This window comes from Equus przewalskii, chromosome 2, assembly GCF_037783145.1.
Source record: "Equus przewalskii isolate Varuska chromosome 2, EquPr2, whole genome shotgun sequence".
NCBI lineage: Eukaryota > Metazoa > Chordata > Mammalia > Perissodactyla > Equidae > Equus > Equus przewalskii.
The window spans coordinates 41,474,872-41,497,599 of NC_091832.1; the positions used below are offsets into that span (position 1 = coordinate 41,474,872).

The following is a 22,728-nucleotide window of genomic DNA, read 5'->3' on the forward strand; positions in this document are numbered from 1 at the left end:
GGAATCCTGCAGAATCCATGTAGAGTGCTCTATGTGCATCGGCCAAGCTCGGGGAGTCAGCAGCACCTTTGGCCACTCGATCCTGAGGCTGAGTAGAGCAGGCAAGGCACAAGCTCACCAGAACTCTAGCCAAAGGGGCGGATGGCGCTCCAAGACAAATGCAGCCCTCACTCCCCTGCCCCTTAGTACTACGGAAATGCAGACTCCAACTACACTCATCCACCTGAGATGCAGGGAAATACTTTCATACAAAAGTCAGTCCTAAAAGAGAAAGACTCAGGATGGCGTGGACAGAACATAATCAAACGGCAGCAGTGCAACAGGAGAAAGCAGGAACTCTCTCCCTCTTTGTGGGCCCAGGACCCAGAGTGCAGCTGCTAACAAGCCCCAACTTTCTATGAGGCCCAGACTCATCGCTCTGCAGTTTGTATGGGACACAGATGCCAGCTAATCCAGGGACTTCAGAACTGCTCCAAGAATGCAAATTGGTACAACCACTTTGGAAAACTGTTTGGCAGTATCAATTAAAGCTGGGCACACGAATGCCCTCTGACCCAGCAATTCCACTCCTAGGTATACACCCAACAGAAATGCAAGTACATGTGCACCAAAAGACGTGTCCAGGAGTGTGTCTACAGCATTGCTATTCATAACAGCCCAAACTGGAAACTTCCCAAACGCACATCAGCAGTAGAATGGAAAAACAAACTGTGGTATCTTCTCCCAGTGGAATGTTATATAGCAATGAGAATGAACGATCTATAAATACACACAACATAAAGGAATGTCACAAACACAAAGCTGAGCGAAAGAAGTCAGGCCCAAAAGAGTATGTGCTCAGATTCTAATTATATAGGAAACTAATCTATGTTGGCAGAAGAAGAGATAGGGCAGGGGTTACCCCAGGGGGAGGGCAGTTACCCTGGGGGAAAGGGGCATGAGGGCCTTCTGGGGGCCGACAATTTCTGGTTTCTTGATCTGGGAGCTGAGGACTTGTCACAGACTCAACATACCCTCAATCCAAGTGGTTCAGATGAGTTGACTTCACCCCCGACTACCAGAGTGGCCTGAGACCCAGGCCCAGCCAATCAGAGCCCTGAATTTCCCCCAGCCACAGGGTCTGGGTTGTAAGATAGAATGGGACTTGGGCCCCAGCCAATCATTACACATCATCTCTCTGGCCACAGTGATTCCAGGATGGGCATGTAAATATCAAATCAGTACACAGGTTTTGACATCTGGACTTCTTTCGAGACTTCCTCCTAGCGTAGCAGAAAAGACAGAATGTCTACCTAGAGCTGCTGGTGACCATCTGCTGCCCTTAGGAGTGGAAGCTGAGAAAGGACCAATGTGGAGGAAGGCAAAGTTCAGAGTGGAGCGTACCAGCGGAGTCCTGAGGACATCCTTTGATCCCTGGATCCAGCTCTGCCTGGAGCTAGACCCTATTCCTGGACTTTTCAGTGCTATTAGCCAATAAATCACCCCTGGCTTTTTTTTTCTTTTTAACTTAGAGCAGTTTGAGTTGGGTTTTCTGTCACTTGCAGCTGAAAGTGTCTATTTCCATTAATGCAGCAGCACAATCCATTTCTGGAAGTTTCTAGTGTTTAGAAAGTTCTCTCCTTGGACACTAGCCCACCTCTAAGAGCCACTCTGTCCTTTGTGCCGCCATCTAGAGGCTCACGGAGTTGTTCTCTGATGGCTTTCCTGCTGGATGGTGGCCCCAGGACCTCTGACTGTTCTCCCTTTAATGCAGGTTTTAGACTCTTTTGCCAAAGTTTGGTGCTCCAAGCTAACACGATGCTCCAAATAGGGCTTCACAGGACAAATTACAGAAGAAAGTTCTGGGCAGCAAGCTCCCACCTGCTCGGTCTGAAAGTGTATCAGGCTCCCCACCCCCCTCCCAGAAAGTTCTTTGGTGGCCACATCATCACTGAGCTTGTTGGCTGCTGACACTCCAGACAGTTCTCACAGTGACCCACATTCTCCCAGCCTGGACAGGAACCCAACTTCCTGAATCTGAATGCAGGAATTCACAATTCTTGATAATTTCATCTCACAGAAATAATCAGCACCCCCATTATTGGATTTGATATTTTGTATATATCACTCAGTCTGAGATATGTCAGTTTATTCAACTCTATTTATTAAGTGCCAGGAATCACGCAAGGTGCTGGGAATACAATGGTGAACAAGTCTAAGGGTCCCTCCCCTGAAGGTTACTTGCCAGAAGGGGAGACACTCAGAGCCAAGTACTTAGTAGGTGAGAAGGATGATCAGCGTTCAATCAATGCAGTGAAGGGCCGTGTGTCACATGGCGACGTGATGGAGAGAAGCCGGGAGGGGTTCCTCCATGCAAGCCCCTCTGAGGAGAGAACACCGGTGCTGAGGACCAGAGTGAGCCAGCATGTCCAAAGCTGATGGAAGGCAGGCCACTGCCGCTGGAGCGTGGGTCACAGGATGAGACGGGTTGAAGAAGTCAACAGGGACCAGTCCTGTAGGGCCTTTATGGGGGGGGCACCGGGGTGTCAACCTAAGAGTGAAGGGCAGCCCTGGAGGCTTTCAGGCAAAGGAGCCATGGGATCTGATTGGCGTCTGAGACGATGCCGCTGGAAGGGCTGGGGAGACAAGGAATCAAGATCTATTTAGGAGCTCGGGTGATCAGATGGGGACCGGGACTGAGGAAGGAAGGATGCCAGCCAGATTTGGGCTTGGGAGACTGGATGGGTTTTGGAGATTTTCTGAGATAGGGAAGTATAAGGGAGAAACAGATTTTGGGGAGAAATAAAACAGCAAGAGCTCCACTTCAGACGTATGGAATCTCAGCTGCTTATTGAACATCCCAGTGAAGAGAGCCAAGGGGCAAAGTTCTCAGTTTGGAGCTCAGGAGAGAGGTCTTTGGGGTCACAGAGATATAACTGGTAAGCACGCTACAGACATACGTGGAGCCATGGGGACAGGTGAGATGATCTAGAGACAGAGGGTAAGGGAGGGCCAGGAACACCCTCCAGGCACTAGAGTGGATCGACCACAGACAAGCCATGAGCAATCCTTCTTCACTGAGTCCTCCAGAATCTTGAGGCAGGACTTCTCTGTCTGTCCACATCTGAACCATTAACAAATACCAAAGAGCACTGGACAAGAAGGAGCTCCGTTCCCTTCACCTGCCCGCCTCCCGGCCAGCAGAGACCACAGAACAGCTCTGGGACAGCAGAGTGATGCTGGCGTGTGGGCCTCTGTCACACACAAGACCGCACCATCCTTTGGCCAGTTGCTCTTAGATGCTCTCAGATGTACTTAGATGCTCTCTTAGTTGCTCTTAGATGCCCCTTCTCTGGTCTAAGGTTGAAGAACGGTTTCTCCAGCTGAGAATGTCTGAGGGGCCTGATCTTCTGAGTCCTGAGCGGCCAGCAGAGGAGTTCCTCTCAAGATTTCAGTAAAAGTACTTACGCCGCCATCATCCTCCCCAGCCAGCAGCAGGCAATGCTTCGGGGGCCTTCGTTTATTTCGAAGAAAGGAGAGCAAGCAAGGGCTGTAGTCTCCCAGAGCACAAACACTTCCTCCCACCTGGGAATGAGGGTGCAGCCCATCCAACAGTCCCCCTGGGCTGGCAGACCTGCCGGCTGGTGGCTTGTCCCAAGCTCGGGACTGCTGAAGAATCCCTTTCAATCCTTCTGAAACTCCGTCTTGGAGCTCTGAGCTGGCGTCCCCTGAGTCTGCCAGACTTCCACGTCTTTCCAGTGCCCATTGCAAATGTGGCTGACACTCTGACGAGGAGCTGTTGCCCAGCCTTTGCCAACGTGAGACAGGCTTTCTGGTGCTACAGTCACATGCTCTGGGGAATCGCTTCCCAAGGGAACACAAGTCCCTCTCAGCAGGGTCTGTGCTGCCGCGGGCGGCAGGGAAAAGAAGGCAAGCTGTGTCCTGCTTATCTGAGCAATAAACATCCTCCTCCCTGAGGATGCCCGGGGCAAAACAGGGCATGCACCTTCAGATGTGATACTAGGGCAAGAGTCCAGTGTCCACCCTGGGTCATTCCTACGAACTTGTTCATACAGATGCTCAGATTCTTAACCCCAGGACAAACGCCTGGATTTCAGAGTTGAAAGTTACCACCCAAAGAGCCCAGGAGAAAGAGCCTCAGAAACTTCTAGAAGGTAGTTACACACATAGTCCAAGCATCTACCATCAACCCAGGCTGGGAAGATACAAGACTAGCAGTCACCATGACAAGGGGCAGGGGCCACACGGGCTGGCCTTCAGCACCATGCTGAACAGAGCAGCGTCCACATTGGGCCTCTTGATCTGGGTTTATTGTCAGGTACTTCTCAGCCTCAAAAAGTCCTTCTAACCAAGCGTTCTGTTTCCCAGCCACCCTCCCACAGAGAATGAAATGGACACTTTCCTGTTACCCGATTTACGTGGAAAGTGAGTGCCAGTGGGCGCTCCAGAGGTGGAGTCTGAAGGTGCTCTACCCAGAGGGCCCACTTCCCAGTGGAGACTCTGGATGTTCGCCCTAAAAGAGCTTTCTAGAAACCACCCCCTGCTCTGGCTGCCAGGAAAAGCCCAGAGGTCCTTCAACCACCACCGCCTCCTCGAGACTCTCAGGAAAAGGAATGTGAAGGGTCCCGCTTTGGCCCAGAAGGCTGCGGACCCCAAGTCCTGTTCATTCGTTCATCCACTCATTCAACAAATATTTATTTGAGCACCTTCTACATGCCCATCAGGGAGTGGGACAGGCACCATCTCTGCTCTTACGGAGTTTTCAGTCTAACAGGAGAAAACAAAAAAGTAAAAAGAAAAATGAATAAACAAGACGATTTCAATAGTAAAAGAGTTGGAACGTAATAAAAAGGGGCTTGCAGGGAGGGGCTCCTTTGGATGGCAGATCAGAAAAGGGTCCCCAGGTGAGATCATTTTGGAATTGAGGCCAAAATCATGAGAAGGATCCTGCAAAGACCTATCAAACAGGGTTTCAGGCAGCTGGACCTGGATGTACAAAGGCCCTGAGGCAAGAGACCAGGTCACTGGAGTCAAGGGCCCGAAGGGGAGATGATTGGGAGAGACAGTGAAGCCGATCCTGCAGGGCCTTGTAGCCATGATGAGGCGTCCAGGTTTTATCATCACTGCAACGGGAAGTCATCCAAGTGTTTTAAGCAGGGATCTGATAGGGCCTGCTTTTATGCCTAACAAAGAAGATGCTTTGGCTGCTGTGAGGGAAATGGAAGGGAGGGAGGCGAGAAGTGGGAAAGCAATTAGCCCAGGGTCCCAGGTAGGAGCTGGCAGGGCCAGATTAATGAGGGAAAACGTTGGGCTCTACCTGCCACAAAATGCCCCAACCCTCTGCTCTTCACAGCTGAGCAGCAGGCACGCCGGCACCACGGCCTTGATGCTTCCTGTCCTTAAGAACCTTCTTGACAAAGAATGAACTACAGACCAGAAGGAAAACTGAACGAACGGCCCAGAGGCCCCAACAGGTATAGTCGTAAGATAGATATGCTGTTCTTCCAAAACACTAAACCTTTCACGGAAACGCCTTCAGCGTGTCTTGTGGGGTCTAGTAGCACCGCCCATCCCTGGTGGCCCCGTCTTCAGGGCAGAAAGAGTGTCTCCACCACAGCTGTCACCCACAGCAAAAGGGAGGCCTTCAAATCCAAAGCAGGGGGCACCTCTTCTGTCATCTAAGGCAAAGCTACTGTCCAGTGGTGGTCAGATGGGGGCGGGTATATGAATCCAAAAAGGGAATGGGGAGGAAATCTCCAGAAGCCAGAGGGCAGGCAAGAAAGGCATCCCGAAGACCATGCCTGGGACTAGGGCTTGTCTGGAGGGCTGTCTGACACCCGGAGCCACAGGAGAAACAGGGGTCTGGGGGCAAAGGGTGGGCACGGATGAAACAAGGTGAAGTGAATCACGCAGAAAGCATCTCAGCGTCCACTTGGATGGTAAGCCGAGGACATGAACTGCCTCACTGCCTGGTTTCCTCATCGAGCCTCTTCTGCTTCCCTCAGTTGTTTTTTTTCTTCTTCTTCTTAATTAATTTACTTTTTACTCTCTCCCATTTTAAACATGTCTCTCTTGAGGTCATACTATTTAATAGGAGACTAACTTTTAATTTGATTATTTAAAAAGGAAAAAAAAAATCCTCAATGGGAGAAAACCAGAACAGATATTAAAGAATGACAGGGTGGGTCTCTGGAAATTCTGTTCTATATGGAAGAAAAGAGACTTCTGACTCCTGCTGCTGCCATCAGAAAAAGTGAGCCAACCACCCTGCAGAAAATTCTATCTCAACTATCTCCTGTGAGGTTCAGTTCACGGCCCATCCGGGGGGCCACGGGCCTGCAGCCAAGTGGAGCCCCTCAGCACTACACATCAAATCAGGAGGAAGATCCATGGTCTGATGTGGGAATTCTGGGAATTTGGCAACTATCCTAAAGAAGTAATTCAAAAGTTAAAAAAAGCTATATGCACAAAGATCTTCATTGTGATATTGTTTGAGAAAGTGATAAATCAAAAATACTAACGAAACGGCTAAGTAACCCAATGGGAGAGAATGTGGTCATGAAAACGGCACCTGTGCACAACACACAGCACTGCAAATACTCCCCACATTAAATCAGACAAAAAGGCACAGACATTTATCATGGGGACATATGTTTGTGGACAAAACATTCCAGAAAGTATAGAGAAAATGAAAACAGCTAATTATGGGTGGATATGGATGTCATAATAATGACTTTTAAATTTTAATAGCTATGAAAGTTATGCAACCACATGATTTAAAAAATTAATTGAAACTAAAATGCTTGCAGCAAAAAAAAAAATAGCAGTCTCCGGACCTCTACATCCAAGCATACCGCCCCCAATTTTGGCTGTTTCTTTGGGTATTCACCTCTACATTTCGAAACTAGAGGTTTATACTGACATTTCCTTTTTTTTTTTAAGATTTTATTTTTCCTTTTTCTCCCCAAACCCCCCCAGTACATAGCTGTGTATTTTTAGTTGTGGGGCCTTCTAGTTGTGGCAGTGGGACGCCACCTCAGCATGGCTTGATGAGCGGTGCCATGTCCGTGCCCAGGATCTGAACTGGCGAAACCCTGGGCTGTGAAGCAGAGCCCACGAACTTCACCATTCGGCCACAGAGCTGGCCCCAATATTTCTTGGTTTTTAACTTCTTATCTTAGAAGATGACTTTGTGCTTTCTTATACCCACATACACATACCGTCTCCTCCATCTTCTGAAAATAGGTATGTAATAATTTTTTGTTAATCGAATTTCAGTGCTTACATTACTATGACTATGTAAATATTGCTCAAAACTAAGCCACGCAGCATACGATGATTTTATCTGCTTCCTTGTTCAACTTTGTATTTCTATAATTGATAGTTGCTTCATTTTTAATTTTCTTTGTTTGAATATGTACTTTTTCCCTAAACTCTCCCACAGAACTATAAAACTCCTCATAATATACCAAATATGTCAGATAATCCATCAGTTCCTTTTTTTGTTATTTTGGTGGGGAGGTTGGCCCTGAGCTAACACCTGTTGCCAATCTTCCTCTTTTTGCTTGAGGAAGAGTGGCCCTGAGCTAGCATCTGTGTGAATCTTCCTCTATTTTGCATGTGGGATGCCTGCACAGCATGGCTTGATAAGCGGTGTGTAGGTCCACACCTAGGATCTGAACCCATGAATCCCAGGCTGCTGAAGCAGAGTGTGCGAACTTAACCACTACACCACCAGGCCGGCCCTGATCAGTTCCATTTTTTTTCCTTGAAGATACATCCTCCTGGGACCTTCAGCCAATTTGCCGCAAATTGGGCTGGTTGCTCTCTAGTCCAGCTACACAGCTGTAGTACTGGGACTTCTTTTCACCCTCATTATGGGAATTCCCTTCACCATTGTTTCCACTAGTCAGGGTTCTTGGTCGCAGGTAAAGCAGCCCACTCTCAATATTAAGCAGGGAAGGAGCTGACAGATTATCTGACACACTTGTTGCACTGTGAGGTTTCACAGTCCTGTGGGAGAGTTTGAGGAAGAATCAGTGATTAGTACACTGAAGACAAAGCAAATAAAAAGATGAGGCAACTGTCAACTCCAGGAAAAACAAAAAGCTGAACAAGAAAAGAAATGTAACTGTAACATACTACGTGGACTCCACAATGCAGAATCAAGCCTGATGGGAAAACTGCTGTGATTGCCACTGAGTACGGGCGCCAGTTTACACTCCTGCCACTTCTGTGCCAAGAACTCAACCTTGCAGCTCATCACTGCTGCTACCACCATAACCACGGATACAGCACATGCTCCATCCCTCTCTTCTCTATCAAAATATAGCGTAGGTGCATCTCCTCAAAGAAGCCAGGTCACAGGTCCCAGCTACGGGGAGGCTTGGAAGTGAGTACTTGTCTGTTCCCATGGTGGAGGAGGTGTTTGTTTTCTTCTCCCCAATCCCAAGACTCAGAGTAAGATAATAGCTGAAATATAGAAAGCTATTTGGCAGCTGAGCCAAATGAGAAAAGACAACTGTACCACTTGCTTCTCTTTCTTGGTTTACTCTCTTATTTTAGGAGAGCACATCCTCCAGCAACTTCCTCAGAAAGGGGTACGAGGGGCAGGGGGCATGGTAAAGTTTTTGAAAATTCACATGTCTAAAAATTGTCTTTATTCTATGATTTTGCTTGAATGATGACTACAGAATTCTGAGTTGAGAATTAATTACCCTTGGAAATTTGAAAGAGTCACTCCATTGTCTTGTAGCTTCTGGTTTTGCTTTTGCGAAGTCCAACACCATCCTGTTCTCTGATCGTCTGTACGCGGCCTCTTTTCCCTTTGCTGGCGTCTAGTAACTCCTCTCTTACCTCTGGAGTTTAGAAAGCTCATGATGATATCCTGTAGCACATCTTTTACTTTTGCATAGTGTGTCTTTTATTACTCACTGTGCTAAATACTACCCAGAGACTCAATGCAGAAACGCCTTCAGTTCTAGCATTTTTTTCCTGTAGTTTCTTTGATAACTTCTCCTTCTCCATTTCTCTCCCGGCTTCTTCTTAAGCTCCTATGAGGTGGGTACTGGGCCTCCCAAACTGATTCTCTAATCTTCTTATCTTTTCTTTCCTATTTTCCATTTCTCAGGTCTTTCTGTTCTACTTTCTAGAAATCTGTTTTTCAATCTTCCAAGTCTAGTCTATCGAAATTTTTACTTCTACCATCATAGTTTTAATATCCAAGAGCTTATTTTTGTTTTATGAATAGGTTTTTTGTAAAAAAAAAAAAAAACTACGTTTATGACTTCTGAATCCTTTTTTCCTATTTGTTTGGGTCTCTGTCTTTCATGCTAGAGGCCTCAGCTATGTGGGATGGCGCAGGGCTGCCCATTCAGATTTAAGAGAGGCACTGAAAGCTCTTTGTGCCCAGGTAGGGCTAGTTGCTTGGTAGGCATTGCTGTGAAGTGACAAAGCAGCAAGCTAGCTTTCAACAGGGTCCCTCTCAATGTCAGTATCTGAGGGTCATTCTTCTTGTGAGGTCAGTTTCCTCAGAGAGAAATCCTTTCAGACCCTGCCTGGGGGGGGGGGGGGGTGTAAGCCTGGCTGCCCTGTTCTTCTGGGAGCCAACCAGGAGGGGCGTCACTGTTCAGTATGCAAACTTTCACTGAATCCTCCTGTTCTCAATACAGTGCCTTCCCCTGACCTGGCTGCTCCCCTCACAGCCTGTACACCGCCTGCAGGAACCAAGGCATTTTCTGCTGGGGTGGGAGAGGGAACCACCTGGCTATGTGGGCTGAGAGAGGGGTCTGTGGCTCTAACACACACTTTCAACCAATCTTCCTGCTTCCAGCACCCCTTCTACCCCACTGCTGGGAACACTCTGCAGCCCCCATTCCTGAGCCTTTAGTGGGTCCTGTGGACACATCACCTTGCCTCCCCCACAGCACAAGGAGAGTCAACATTCTAAGTGTCACTTCTTTCCCCCACCTGCTTTTTATCTTCAAAATTTTTGCTCACATTCCTCCTTCTCTATCATCTACTTTTCTGTTTTCTTAAGAATTTATACCTTTTTTATTCCTTTACTCTCATTTTAGCGGGCTTTTGAAACAGAGAAGAGATAAATATATGCATTCAGTTATGTTTATGAAGAAGTTCATAATAATATTTAATAATAAATAAAAATCAAGTTTGCAAAGATCCGACTCTCTGGGGGCTGTGGGGGCAGACACTCCAACATGGAGACCATGGTTCTGAGTGGGGGCGGGGGAGGGTTATAGAACAGCTGCGCTTGCAATTTTTTTTTTGTACTTTGCAACTCTTTGATAGTAAATAGGTATTTTTTATAAATAAAAATAACATAAGGGTTAAAAGTTATTATTAAAAGGCATCTTCTGAAATAAGAATCGAGGCAGTGGGAGCCAGCCCAGTGGCAGCGGTTAAGTGCGGATGTCTGCTTCTTGGTGGCCCGGGGTTTGCCGGTTCAGATCCCAGGTGCAGATATGGCACTGCTTGGCACGCCATGCTGTGGTAGGCATCCCACATATAAAGTGGAGGAAGATGGGCACTGATGTTAACTCAGGGCCAGTGTTCCTCAGCAAAAAGAGGAGGATTGCTGGCAGATGTTAGCTCAGGGCTAATCTTCCTCAAAAACAAACAAACAAAAAGAATCCAGATATTGTAAACAGGTGTGTAGAAGAAACTCCCATCCCCCACACAGGTCTCCAGGATCCATGGTTTTCACCCGTGTTCCAGGGGGTCCTGGGGTCCCACAGAAGCACCGTGAGGCCTTCAGAGGGTAGCAGGAATGGGATAGGGTGCTGAGAAGGAGTGCCCCGCCAGTCTCTACTGGTACCACAGCGGCACTCTGTTTTTTTATTGGCTTTATAGGTTAAAATTCTGCTTCATATTTTCATCTTTTCAAAGAGATCCACACTAACAAAGAAGCTTGGAAAGTATGGACGCAGATCTAGAGAAAATGAGGTTAGGGTGGGGAGAGGAGCCGCCAGGGACCACATTGTGCTATAACCCCATGCCCCTTCCCATCAGAAAGGACGGCAGCTGCTCAAGCGACCAGAGGAGGAATGTGCTTACAGAATACGTTCGCACCCACTGAGCTCGCAGAGGGGACTGCTGGCCTACCAACCTGGGTGCTCACTAACTGCACCCAGCAACCCGCAGACGCCAAAGAGGGGTGTTTAGACAATGCTGAGCCAGCGTCAGCCTCTGGCCTCAGTTTCTTCATTTGCACAATGAAAGGACTGCAATTATCTTGCAAGCTAATGTCCTAGAATTCCAAGGAGCATCCTATTACTGATACAGTGACTGCCAACTCTTGGGAGAAATGGAATGTCCCTACCCAAGGACTCCTTGAGAAGCACTACCAAGTATAAAAATTCAATCCACTTCCTTTGGAAGAATATTTTAATTTTTCGCTCTCCAAATAGGCCAGCCTAACTCTACCATGACCGGAGTGAGTCAAATACCAAATGTTGCAGCTTAATAATGGGCTCCAGGGCTGCTCAGAACAAAGTCATTCCTTCCTTTCCCAGGCAGCAGCATCCCTCTCTTGGGAAACTGGCTGAGGTCTAGTTCACATCCCCCCTCGTTGGCTCCTAGCACAAATTTGGGTCATTCTCTTCCTTTCAGCTTTCCAGTCCTACCGAGAAGTTCTCCTCTGGCTGGAGAGTCAGGGAGCGCGGATTCCATTCACATTCTTAACCCCTCGACAAAATGACGTCTCTTCTTCTCCCCCCCCCCCCCAATTGTCTCCTTCGCCCAACTTACCTCTCTGGAATGGTCCAAGAAAGACCAGCAGCAAAGGCCTGTCTGCCTGGCAGATTAAAGATGCTTTGGAATCAATGAGCGTCATTCCGCCCTTGCCTGACTCAGCTCCTTATCTATCTGAAAAAAAAGAAAAGAAAAGAAAAGAAAAGAAAAATGTTAAAAGAGAATGTCTCAGATGGCTTCTGTGCATTCTCTCACAGGACTTTAGCTCAAAAGCGACTGTTCCACCTAGGTCCCCTTTTTGCAAACCAATCACATTCTGCTGGGTGGGCCCTTCTCACCATCTGTGTCAATGCCACCCCACCAGCTCTCTTCGGTAGGACTAGGCAAACCACAGGAGCATTTCCAGTGCCTGAAGCAGGAACAGATATACATACAGATGACTCAAATCACTTTTAGAGTTATTTGTTGGTTTTGTTTGGTTTTTGAAAGCACAGCGAGTGGTGTGAGCCAAGCCTGGGTTTAGAGCTCCATTCAATGGCTGCAAAAAGTAGGTTCGTGAACTTGAGGTCCCATTCAAGACCCAAATCACATCATAAAGGAAGGTTCATCCCTGCGGGATGGAGATGAAAAGGAAGGTGTGTGGGCAGGGGGCCGCCCACTCACTGCATCTGTGGTGTTTCTTCCTCCACCGTGGGTGGCTCCTGGAAATCATCTGACCCCAGAGAGAGAAAGACACCTGAGCTCCCAAAGCCCGGGCGGCTGGAGGCCAGCACAGGACCCGCCCCTTCCCCCGGCCGCGCCCCGCCCAGCTACCTCCGCAGCAGGGAGACTCCAGCCTGGAAGCCACTAGGCGCAGCTGGGGAGGGCTCCCGAGGAAACCTAAATCTTTAGCTTCTCCATGAGACAAAAAGCCCAGTGCTAGGAAGCCCTTAGAAAAGGCGTTCATTCCAAGAACACACTTCCCAAGGACCAAACTGGAATTCTCTGTGCTGCCAGCCCAGTCCTTGGAAGGTTACCCCATGGACCCTGCTGGGGAAGCCCAGGAACGTGGGCTTGGCCGGTCCCTTCACTCAGCATCGAGGGGAGGCCGGTAAGGACTCCCCAAGGCATTGCCACCAGAGAAACGGGAGGTCAGCGCCAAGAGCTAAGGAAGAAATAACTTGCATTGCTGACCAATGGAGTTAACAAGAGGACAAATCCCAGTAGCTCAGTCACAGGCAAATGAGACATGATCGTAGAGAAAACAGTTTCAGAACGACGAAAGACAAAGCAGAAAGCATGATGGAGCCGAGAGAAGAGTTAGGGAAGACAAGGAAGGAATTAGTCCTCAGGAATTCAGGTCAGGAAACAGGGAGCCGGGACAGAATTCACAAGAGGGTGCCCGGGGAGGACGCTCTTCCCCCGGAGGAAGATGCATCTTCTGCTCTGGCCCTCACGCTGGCCGGGACCTCAGGACCTGGGTCTGCCGCCCTCTAGCCCTCCGGGTTCAAGGGCAAAGCCTGGGAGGCAAGGCTAGGAATGGACAGAGCGCAGGATGCGAATGGGGGCAGGGGGAGGGGAGGACGCGCAGCGCAACTGCTCGTCCCTGACAAGTAAACAGCTTGCTCTGAACAGGCGTCCGGAGCCCGGCTGAGGGCCCTGCTCAGCCCATCAAGGGCGGCAGCGGGACACCCCGGATTCCAGGCCCCCCGGAGGCACAAAAGGGATGCAATAAGATCAGGAGAGAAGGAGAGCATGAACCAGACCGCACCAGAGAATCACAACGCGAGCCCCCTGCCTCGGCCTCCCCAGCCGGGTCCGGTCCGCCCTGGCAATGCACCCGCCCCCCCAGCCCCCACGCCCCTGGACCCCAGATCGCCCCGAGCGGACAAAGCAGGGCTCGGGGCGGGGCAGGGCGTGAGGTGGGGGGCACTGGGACCCCGCAGACGCCCGCACAGGTGGGCTCCGTACCGGGTGTCGGTGCCGGGGGCGGGGCCCGGTCTCCCTGGAGACGGTTGCCCAGGGGACGCGGCGGGCGGGTCCCGGAGCGACGGGAGGGCGCGAGCCTCGGGGCGGCGGCGCGGGGCCCGCGGGGGCCTGAGGGCAGGCCCGCGGCGCGGAGCCGGCTAGCGGGGCACCGGCGAGGGGCGCGGCCGGACTGGGGGCGGGCACGGGCGGGGCCGGGGGCGGGGCGCCGGCGGGGGCGGGGCCAGGCCGGCCGCGGGCGGGCACCGTCGGCAAATTCTCACAACCCAGCCGGGCGAAGTGTTCGCGAGCGGCCGCCGGGCGCGGAGCGCGCGCCGCTGCAAATCCTCCTCGACCCCCACTGCTGCGGCCCGGCCGGCGGGGTGTGCGCGCGGAGCCGGCGAGCAGCCGCGGGACCCCGGGGGACGGGCGCATGCCGGCTCTGGTCCCTCTCCCGCCTTGTAACCAGAGGATAGAAAGTGCTATTTGCAAAGCGAGCGAGGGCTGGTCGTCCGCCAAACCGCTTTCCGCTCCCGGGTTCCCAGGGAATCACCAGAAAGGGCGGGGCACTGGGCCTGTGTCACAGTTCGCCACCCGGTGTCACCGAGCAACTGGCCATGCCGGACTCTGAGCTCAAATCCAGTGTGCGGGCTGTTCCCCAGCCGCTAGGCCTTCTTTTCCAATGGAGTTCCCCTTATATGTCGGACTGAGAAAATAATGGGTTCACCCGGGACTTGCACTAACACATCTGTTCATTACGATGAACTGTGCGCGTGCCGGCATGGCGTCCGTGCACTAGCGCGGCACTCCCCCTGCGCTTTACACAGGCGCCCCAGTTCCTACGCAGGCATCACACTGTAAGGCGGGTATTGCCTCCCTCGGATTGTGAAAGAGAAACCCATAGCTCGGAGGGCAAGGAACTTACCTTTACATACGCACGTCTGCACACAATCCCACCGCCTCTTAGCGGCAGAGCTGGCTTTGGGACCACTTTGGGTTGGTACTGGACCCATACGTTTCTTGCTCTACAATGTCCCATGTCCCCTCAGAATGTTCTTTGAGGTCCACAGCCCTAGACTTAAGCCTTTGCCAGAGTGGAGCGCAAGAGGAGGAGGGGAGTGCGAGGTTCAGAATCACCCCGGGGTGTCCCACCAGGTGGGACAGACGTGGGGTGGAGGAAAGTGGTTTGGGAACACCCTTTGGCGGTCTAATTGCTCCGCCGGTCTCCGCCTCCACTGAGTGTTGCAGGTGCAGGGCCCACCCATCCAAGCCCCGCCCCCCCCACCCCCAGCCTCCCTCGGTCCCGGCGTCTCCGAGAGCGTGTGAGGAGGACAAGGGGGAAAACTCAGCCAGAAGCTCCTGGGAAGCTTGAAGGGGCCTGGGATGAGACGACCAGGTGGCTGGGTCATGGGAGGTCCCGCGACCCTCGGTGACCTCTGCGTCCCCGCCCCCAGCACCTAGCACGGGGGAGGGGGGTTCCCAGCGCCCCGGGCGTCTCGAGGAGGAGAAGAAGCGGGGATCAGAGCGGGAGGAGGCAACCTCCTCTCTGTATCACGTGCCCAGATGTCACACACAGACACAGTCACAAAGACAGACACTCGCATACACGTTCACACACACTCAGGCACAATTATGTGAACTGACGCTCATACAATGACACAAGTACCGAGAGCACAGACACACACGCACTCGTGCACCTTCACACACTGAATCTCACTCGTCTACCCACACAGCGGGCTGCGCACTTGGCAGACAATCTCTAGAGAAGGCGGAGCTTGGGCAACTGGGTGGGGCCCGTCCAGCGTGCCACCCGGTCCACCTCCCCTTTACTCCTCCCACCCCCAGCCTGGGGAAGGGAGCAGTGCTGCAGAAGACAGTCCGCTGGGGGCTCTGACGCCCTGACTCAGCCCAGGTCGGGGAGCACAAGGCCCCGCAGGGCTGCTCTTAACCCACAGGGCGGGGGTTTCCTAGGATGAGAAATAACCCTCCGGAAGTCACAGCCAGACCTTGGATGGGCAGATAGAAGCTGAGAGGAGTTCTCTGGCAGCCACCCAAGCTAGGGAGAGGTGGCATCCCCAGCAACCCCCAACCAGGAAAGGATAATGACAGGGCCAGGCCATCAAAGAGATTTTCCAAGGGGCAGACAGGCTTTGGTGGCACCACTCCCCCATCCCCACGGGGGGTGCCTTTCTCCCCAGGGGCCCAGTCCTGCAGACTTCCCTTTCTCTCCAGCATGGGTCTGATGAAAGCCAAGTTCTAAGACAAGGGCCTCATCAGCAGTGGAACTCAATGCCCTGGCTTGGGGTTCAAATTGGAGGTGTCAGGTAGCGGTTCTTCTGGAGCCCAAAGCAAAATCCAAGATTCTTGAAAATGGCAAAAGCCACAGGAAGTCGTCCTGCCTGTGTGACAAAGATGTGCTGGAACAGCACTGACAAATTCCAGAAAGATACACAACGTAGTAAGTCGTCTGGAAGAGAATTAAGTAAATAGATACAGATAGATGGGAAGTCTCTGGAACAGTGCCTCGTGCATATAGTAAATGCTCAGTACATGTTTGTTCTCACAGAAGGGACACAGACGGAAAGAGATGAAGTGACTTGCTCAATATCACACAACTAGTTGGTGACAGAGCAGGAAGAAAAACCAGTCTCCTGACTCCTCATTCAGGGCTCAGGTATAAGTCCTTTCTGAAATACAGGTGAGGGCATAAATAAATCAACTTAGTGGATAAACAAATTAGTTTCATCACTGTTAGACAAGCAGAGTACATGCACAGAAATTATATTCGGGTCCCTCTACTTGCTACAGCCAAAAGGAGTGCACCCTCTTTCTAAGTTCCCAGGCCTGAGGCAGGAAACCAGATGAGCATCCAACCAGCGCTGTGAGAGGGAAGCTGATCTGCTCCACTAGTCACTCTCTTTCTTCATCTCCTGACACTCCCAGGGACCCTCACTGTGAGGAAATGCCAGCTTCTCCCAGCTGCCCACCCAGATTCCAACCACCAACCTTCCTGGAATTCTGGTTGGCTCTTCCTCTTCATATTTGGCACTCAGCATTGTAGGGGTTCAGAATATGTTACCCCAAAATATGCTACTTTGGCATATTGATTATTTTGAATGAAAAGTACTTCAAAAACAGCCAGTGCAAAAAGGACACTCGGAAACTCCTTTGTCCTCTGGAAAGCAGGAGATAAATCTTCCAGGCACAAGGTCCCCTCCCTGTACTGGAGGGTGGAAGGATCCTTATCACCAGACACGGGGAATTCAGGGTCAGGAAGGTTGTATAAACAAGGCTTGTTCCTTCTTCACCATTTCACTACCCCTAGCCCCAACCCCTTTGTCTCATCAGTCCTTCACACATTTATTGTTTCTTTGTCTAAACAATATAAAAGCTTTCTGCTCTGGTGACTTCTTTGAATCTCGTAACTTTGTGGGGTTCCCATACTTTCATACATAATTAAATCTGTTTTTCTCCTGTTAATCTGTCTTCTTATTACAGGACAGTCTCAGCCAAGAACTGAGAAGGATAGAGGGAAAATTATTTTCCCCCCTACAGCATTTTTAGTTGTGGTCAGATGAGACGCTGAGTGGGGCCAAGACTAAGAAGGCTACAGTCAGAAAAAAATAAAATGCAACTAACAACAAGAAAAAAAACCCAGTTAAACGTTTGTTTTTAATTCTATTAGGAAAAACAGAAGGACTCTGGAAAATAATCCTCTTCAAAGGGGAGGGAGGGTCTCCATAGTTATTCACACAATCCCCCCACTTCTTTGTTCCCCTCATCTTGCTCCTCTCAAGGCACAAGGATGAGGGAGCCTGATTACAGGAGTGTCTGGCCCCTGTTCTCCTGCCATCTTTACAGATTTTCATTAATCTTTGAGACTCGGCCCCAGTTAACTCAAAAAGTGGCTCATCTGTAGTTAAAAAGCAAAGTTAATTAGAATCTGGAGCTTCCTTCTTTCTTTCGCCAATTCCCCGAGCTTAGACCAAAAGCCCGCCCTAAATGAGGCTTCCAGAGCATCTGACCTGCGGGGGCCACAGCAGGGAAAAAAATGATGCTCCTGTTTGCAGTGCTCATTCTTTCAAGTGTCAACCCCAAAGCATCCGTGTTTGTAGGGCATCTCCCGGAGAAAGGCAGGCACACGCGCCATGGAGACAGATCTGGATTTGGGTGAGTTTCCTAAACATTCCAGAGCTGTTTCCCCGTCTGTAAAAGCGAGCGCCGGCCCGCTGTGCCAACCTCGGCCAGTGGAGGTGCGGACCCATCAGACAGCACCCGAGCGGGGTTCTAGCCGAGACCTCGCAGCAGAGCATCGAGTTTCCTGGAGTCCTAGGTTTCCAATTCCAGGATGGGATCCTTGTGGGAGGACACCACGTCCTGGGCTTCTTTATGTCTTTTAGAGAAGAAAAGACACTCCTGTGTTTGTGGAAAAGATCCACTGTGAATGCTTATTGGGAGAGAACTGGAATAAGGGGATAAATAGGTTGCCTGGAACCACAGTGCATTGTGTGACTCGCACGTCAAGGCTCACGAAAGACACCTGGGGAACTCACGAAACTGCTCCAGAACCTCCTTGTGAAACCTCTAGATGTGCTTGAGAAGCCATTGAGGGCAAGAAAATTAAACTAAGTTAAACTAGGAAACTTTTAAAAGTTGGGTCTAAATTTGAAGAAGGTAAAAAGAAGGAACCTGGCAGTGTTAGACAAAACGTAATCACAGAGCTGGACCCCAAGGATCATTTAGTCGAGACGGGGGCAGGGCGCTTGCCTGAGTCACACAGTTGGATACACAGCAGTGAGTTCCGGTGTGCGAAATCTCAGCACCTGAGAGATACTAAAACTAGGAACAATATGGACAGCAGCCGCTAACCTTTTCCGGCCCACACTCCACGGCTGTCACTGTGCTAAATGCTTTCCGTTTACTGAGGAGGTTTTAAAACATGGGGGCAAATTCTTTAACACTTCTCCCATTGAGAGGTGGCATCTCTCTCCCCTCCCCTTAAATCTGGGTGGGCTTGTGACTTCTTTGACCAAGAGAGTATAGCAGGAGTGGGGATGCGTGACTCGAGAGCTTAGGTCAGAAAAGGCCACACAGCTTCCACCTTGGTTTGGAACCAAGCGCCAATGCTTGCTCTTGGAGCTCTGTGCATCAAGAAGGAAGGGTGACTCCTGAGGCCACCGTGCCGTGATGAAGCCCAAGCCAGAAAGGGAAGCCATGTGCAGGCCTCAGGTGACAGTCCCATCTGAGCCCGACCTTTGAGTCATCCCTGCCCAGGCGACTAGACACGAATGAGGAAACCTCCAGATGATTCCAGCCCCCAACTGTTCAAGTTATTGGCAGCTCTTTGAGCATCTTCCTAGCCGACCCTGGACATCACGGAGCATGGCAAAGCCGTCCTGCTGAGCCCCGTCTGAGTTCCGGGCCCATGAAATCCGTGCACATAATAAACAGGCATGGCTTTACACCTCTCAGTTTGGTGAGGGTTGTTATGCAGCCACAGGTACCTGGAACTTTGATTATCTCATTAAACCCTCAAAATAACCCCACAAGGTAGTTATTATCATAATCTCCATGAGAAAATGAGGCCCAAGACTTACCCAAAGCTACACGATAAGCTGCAGAGCGGGGGTCACAACCCATCTTTAAAGATTTCACTTTTCCTTTTTCTCCCCAAAGCCCCCCGGTACATAGTTGTATATTTTAGTTGTGGGTCCTTCTAGCTGTGGCATGTGGGACCCCACCTCAGCATGGCCTGATGAGCAGTGCCATGTCACGCCCAGGATCCAAACCGGCAAAACCCTGGGCTGCCGAAACAGAACGCACGAACTTAACCACTCAGCCACGGGGCCGGCCCAGAACCCACCTTTAACCACCACCTGAAACTACTTCTAACATCGAATCCTCCAACTACTTTAGGGCACGAGGCTCTGTTCTTTAACGCGTGAGAGAGGCCCACTTTATCGAGACCCGGCCTGCCCCTCAAGACAGTCTCATGGACCACTCAGGAAAGGAGGGGACTCTGGTGACTTCTGCTAGATGGCGTGACCGGTGCTGTGGTGGGAAGTGTCCAACCCACTGGGATGGGTCCTGGGGCCTGTTTTAATCAACATCCTTCTTGATGATACCAATAAAAGGAAATCCAAAAACTGGTGCATCAATTCGATAGAAATGCAAATAGAATTCACAAATACCTGAGAAATCATGTGTCAAAATTACTCCACCAGAAGTGAGTAAATCTGGTGGAACCAAGTTCAAGGCTGCATCTAATTCCATGCTAACTTCCTACTTACACACAAAGAGTGGGGAAAGGTAGAAGAGGCCTAGAGACTGGAACCCAGAGAACTCATAGCTGACCCAAAGCTGGTTCAGAGGCAGCAGAGAAGTCCCTTCGTGAACAAGCAAGCTGGGTGCTGGGTATCACGGGCCATCCTCTGATGAACGCACATCCAGTTATTGCCCTCCTGGTGTTCACAAATAGGTGCAGCCCCTGCCCACAGTATAGCAAGGTTGCTCTCTGTAACCAAAAGAACATAGCAGGTCACCTTCAAGATTCGGTTAGGAGAGACCATGGGCCTTCAGTCTTGGGCGCTTGGTCTCTCTGTCTCCCTCTCACCTCTCTCTCTGAGGTAAGCCAGCAGTCACGATGCAAGGACACTCAAACTGCCCTATGAAGAAGCCCACATGGCGAGCAAGTGAGATGCCTGGCCGTGGCAGGTGAGTCACTGCAGCCTCCCAACAAAACCTTGCCAGGCATCTCCAGCCCCAGACACCTGCAACCCCAGCTGCTCCCAGATTCCCGACCCACAGAGACTGGGAGATGATAAGTGTCTGTTGTTCAAGCTGCTAAGTTTGGGGGTGATTTGTTACACAGCAACAGATAACTGATACACCCCCCCGTGGCTGCTGTGTTCCCTCCTGTGTGGTCCAGCACCTGCTCCAGGCTTCGTAGAGCAGAGGCTCCATCAACACTTGTGATTGGATAAACGGTTGGTACAAACAACCCCTCCACTGTAATTGTATGAGTCGGACATGTTCCTGAAGAAGAGGCAACAGGCTAAGTGAAAGAAGCCAGCCACAGAAGACCACACCCCATATGATTCCACTTATACGAAATGTCCAGAACAGGCAAGTCCACAGAGCCAGAAAGTACATGAGTGGTTGCCTAGGGCTGGGGGGGTTGGGCAAAAATGAGGGGTGACTGCTAATGTGTACAGGGTTTCTTTTTGGAGTGATGAAAATGTTCTAAAATCGATTATGGTGACAGTTCACAATTCTATAAATATACTAGAAGCCACTGAATTCTGCACATTAAATGAATTTCATGGTGTATGAATTCTCTCGATAAAGCTTGTTATACTAAAAAAGGAGGAGGAAGAGCTCGGGCAAGGTCACCGGTCTCACGTGGGGAGTGGCCCCCAGGGAGGCTGGCTCCCCGCAGGGCTGGGGAAAGCTGTGGGGTACCGGAAGTGAAGGGGCCTCCCCAGGCCCAGAGCAGAGAACATGGTGCTAAGGTCAAGGGCGGCTGACCAATGCCTCGGGCTCCGCTGGGTGGGGTGCTCGGCACCAGCCTCGCCCACTAGGTAAAGGGGGTTTATGCTAATCTTACAGGGAGGCCCTGGCCGGTCTCAAGCTGCCTGGAGGCCAGCACACAGAGCCTGGACACGGCCATGACTTCCCATCCTCTACAGACCCTACCACCCCCCCATGACTCAGACCCAGCTCTCCTGGGCAGGCTTTTCCATCTGTCCCAGACAAGGCCCTTCACGCCGAAGGGGAGCCACAAAACCTCAGGTTGCAGCCGACCCAAAGGACTCTGACCTCGTAAATGAGCCAGTCTGACAGTGGGAGAGTCACCAAATGACGCAGGAAAGTCGGTCCTTGCTGAAAGCCCCCAAAAAGGAGCAGCGAATTTAGGACAAAGGATTTAAACAGCATGGAGTAAACTTGAACATGGTGCCTAAGAGGGGGTCAAGACTGCAAACAGAAACAGCTTCAAAGCAGCCTTTGAACAAGTTGTCGGGCAAGCAGGGCTCACGGTGGCCTCAGGGCTGTCGAGATCTTCCCTCCCTCTCCGGCCTTTGAGGTTGGTTTCAGACTCAGAATCTCATAATGCAGAGAAGCCAGCGGTGGGACCCCAACAGCCCTTCAGTGCACCCTAACAGAGCCTGGGGTGAACTTGGGGGACACCCAGGGACCCCATGAAATTATACTCAAAGATGTTCTTGTAGGAGCCTTTTTCTGGGGAGTGGGTCCATGATTTTCAGCAGATTTTCCAAAGGATTTAAAATCTGAACAAGGTCAGGAACCACCAGTGGTGGGATCCTAGGGAGGGCCACAATGGATTCTTTCTCTTCTTCTGGCAAATCTGTATTTTACAAACTTTTCATGACTAGCTGGTATTGATGCTGTACAATTAAAATCGTAGGGCACACATGCACACACACATTTACAAAACAGATAGCACAGATATTAAAACACCCACACGCATCATCTAGAAGATTCCAGCCCATAACACCCAGAAGAAGCAGGTTACCCCACTCTCAAATAATTATCTTTTAAAACTCCAGACCCCACTTCTCCTCTTCTGTTCTGACCCCAAGCTAATCTTTCTCTCACACACACACACCCCTTCAGGGTGGCGATAGAGATGGGTACGCTCACAGGGGTCTCAGCTACTGGTGTTTACTCCATTCTCCTGGGGTCCACTCTGCTGCTGGCTGCCCACCTAGGCACACAGCCCCTGGCCCACTTCCCCACCCGGCCACAGGTTTACATGTCCTCCTTCTTGCCTGCTCTCATGAAACCCCAGGACCGTAAACAACCTGTAGGCATTGGGGACCACACAGAGTGTTCTGAACACCTCGCTCCTCCCTCCATCGTCTGGTCAGTCTCTCCTTGGCAGGTGCCCTCGTGTCACCTCCTTCCACTCCCAGAGCAGGTCTACAGGCCATTTCTGCCCCTGGGAGCCTCTGGGATAAGTTCAGACTGTCCCAGAACAACAGCCTCTTCATCATTTATCAGGCCCGTCTTTGGGGCTACAGCGGGCGGCCCCCATGGCTGAGCCCCCGCCATGGG

At 50.8% G+C, this 22,728-nt stretch overlaps 1 protein-coding gene across 16 annotated transcripts in view; it reads right to left on the minus strand.

Annotated features, from left to right (window-relative positions):
- Window positions 1-22,728, minus strand: part of PIK3CD (phosphatidylinositol-4,5-bisphosphate 3-kinase catalytic subunit delta) — a 55,022-nt gene that overhangs the window by 18,378 nt on the left and 13,916 nt on the right. For 6 of the 16 annotated variants that reach the window (XR_011537588.1, XR_011537590.1, XM_070610892.1 and 3 more), the window contains exon 2: window positions 11,767-11,883. The gene's annotated coding sequence lies outside the window, so the exon portion shown is untranslated. Of the gene's footprint in view, window positions 1-11,766; window positions 11,884-13,659; window positions 13,861-14,578; window positions 14,891-22,728 lie in introns of those variants that run through there. The other 10 variants (XR_011537589.1, XM_070610900.1, XM_070610895.1 and 7 more) reach the window with 6 other exon arrangements.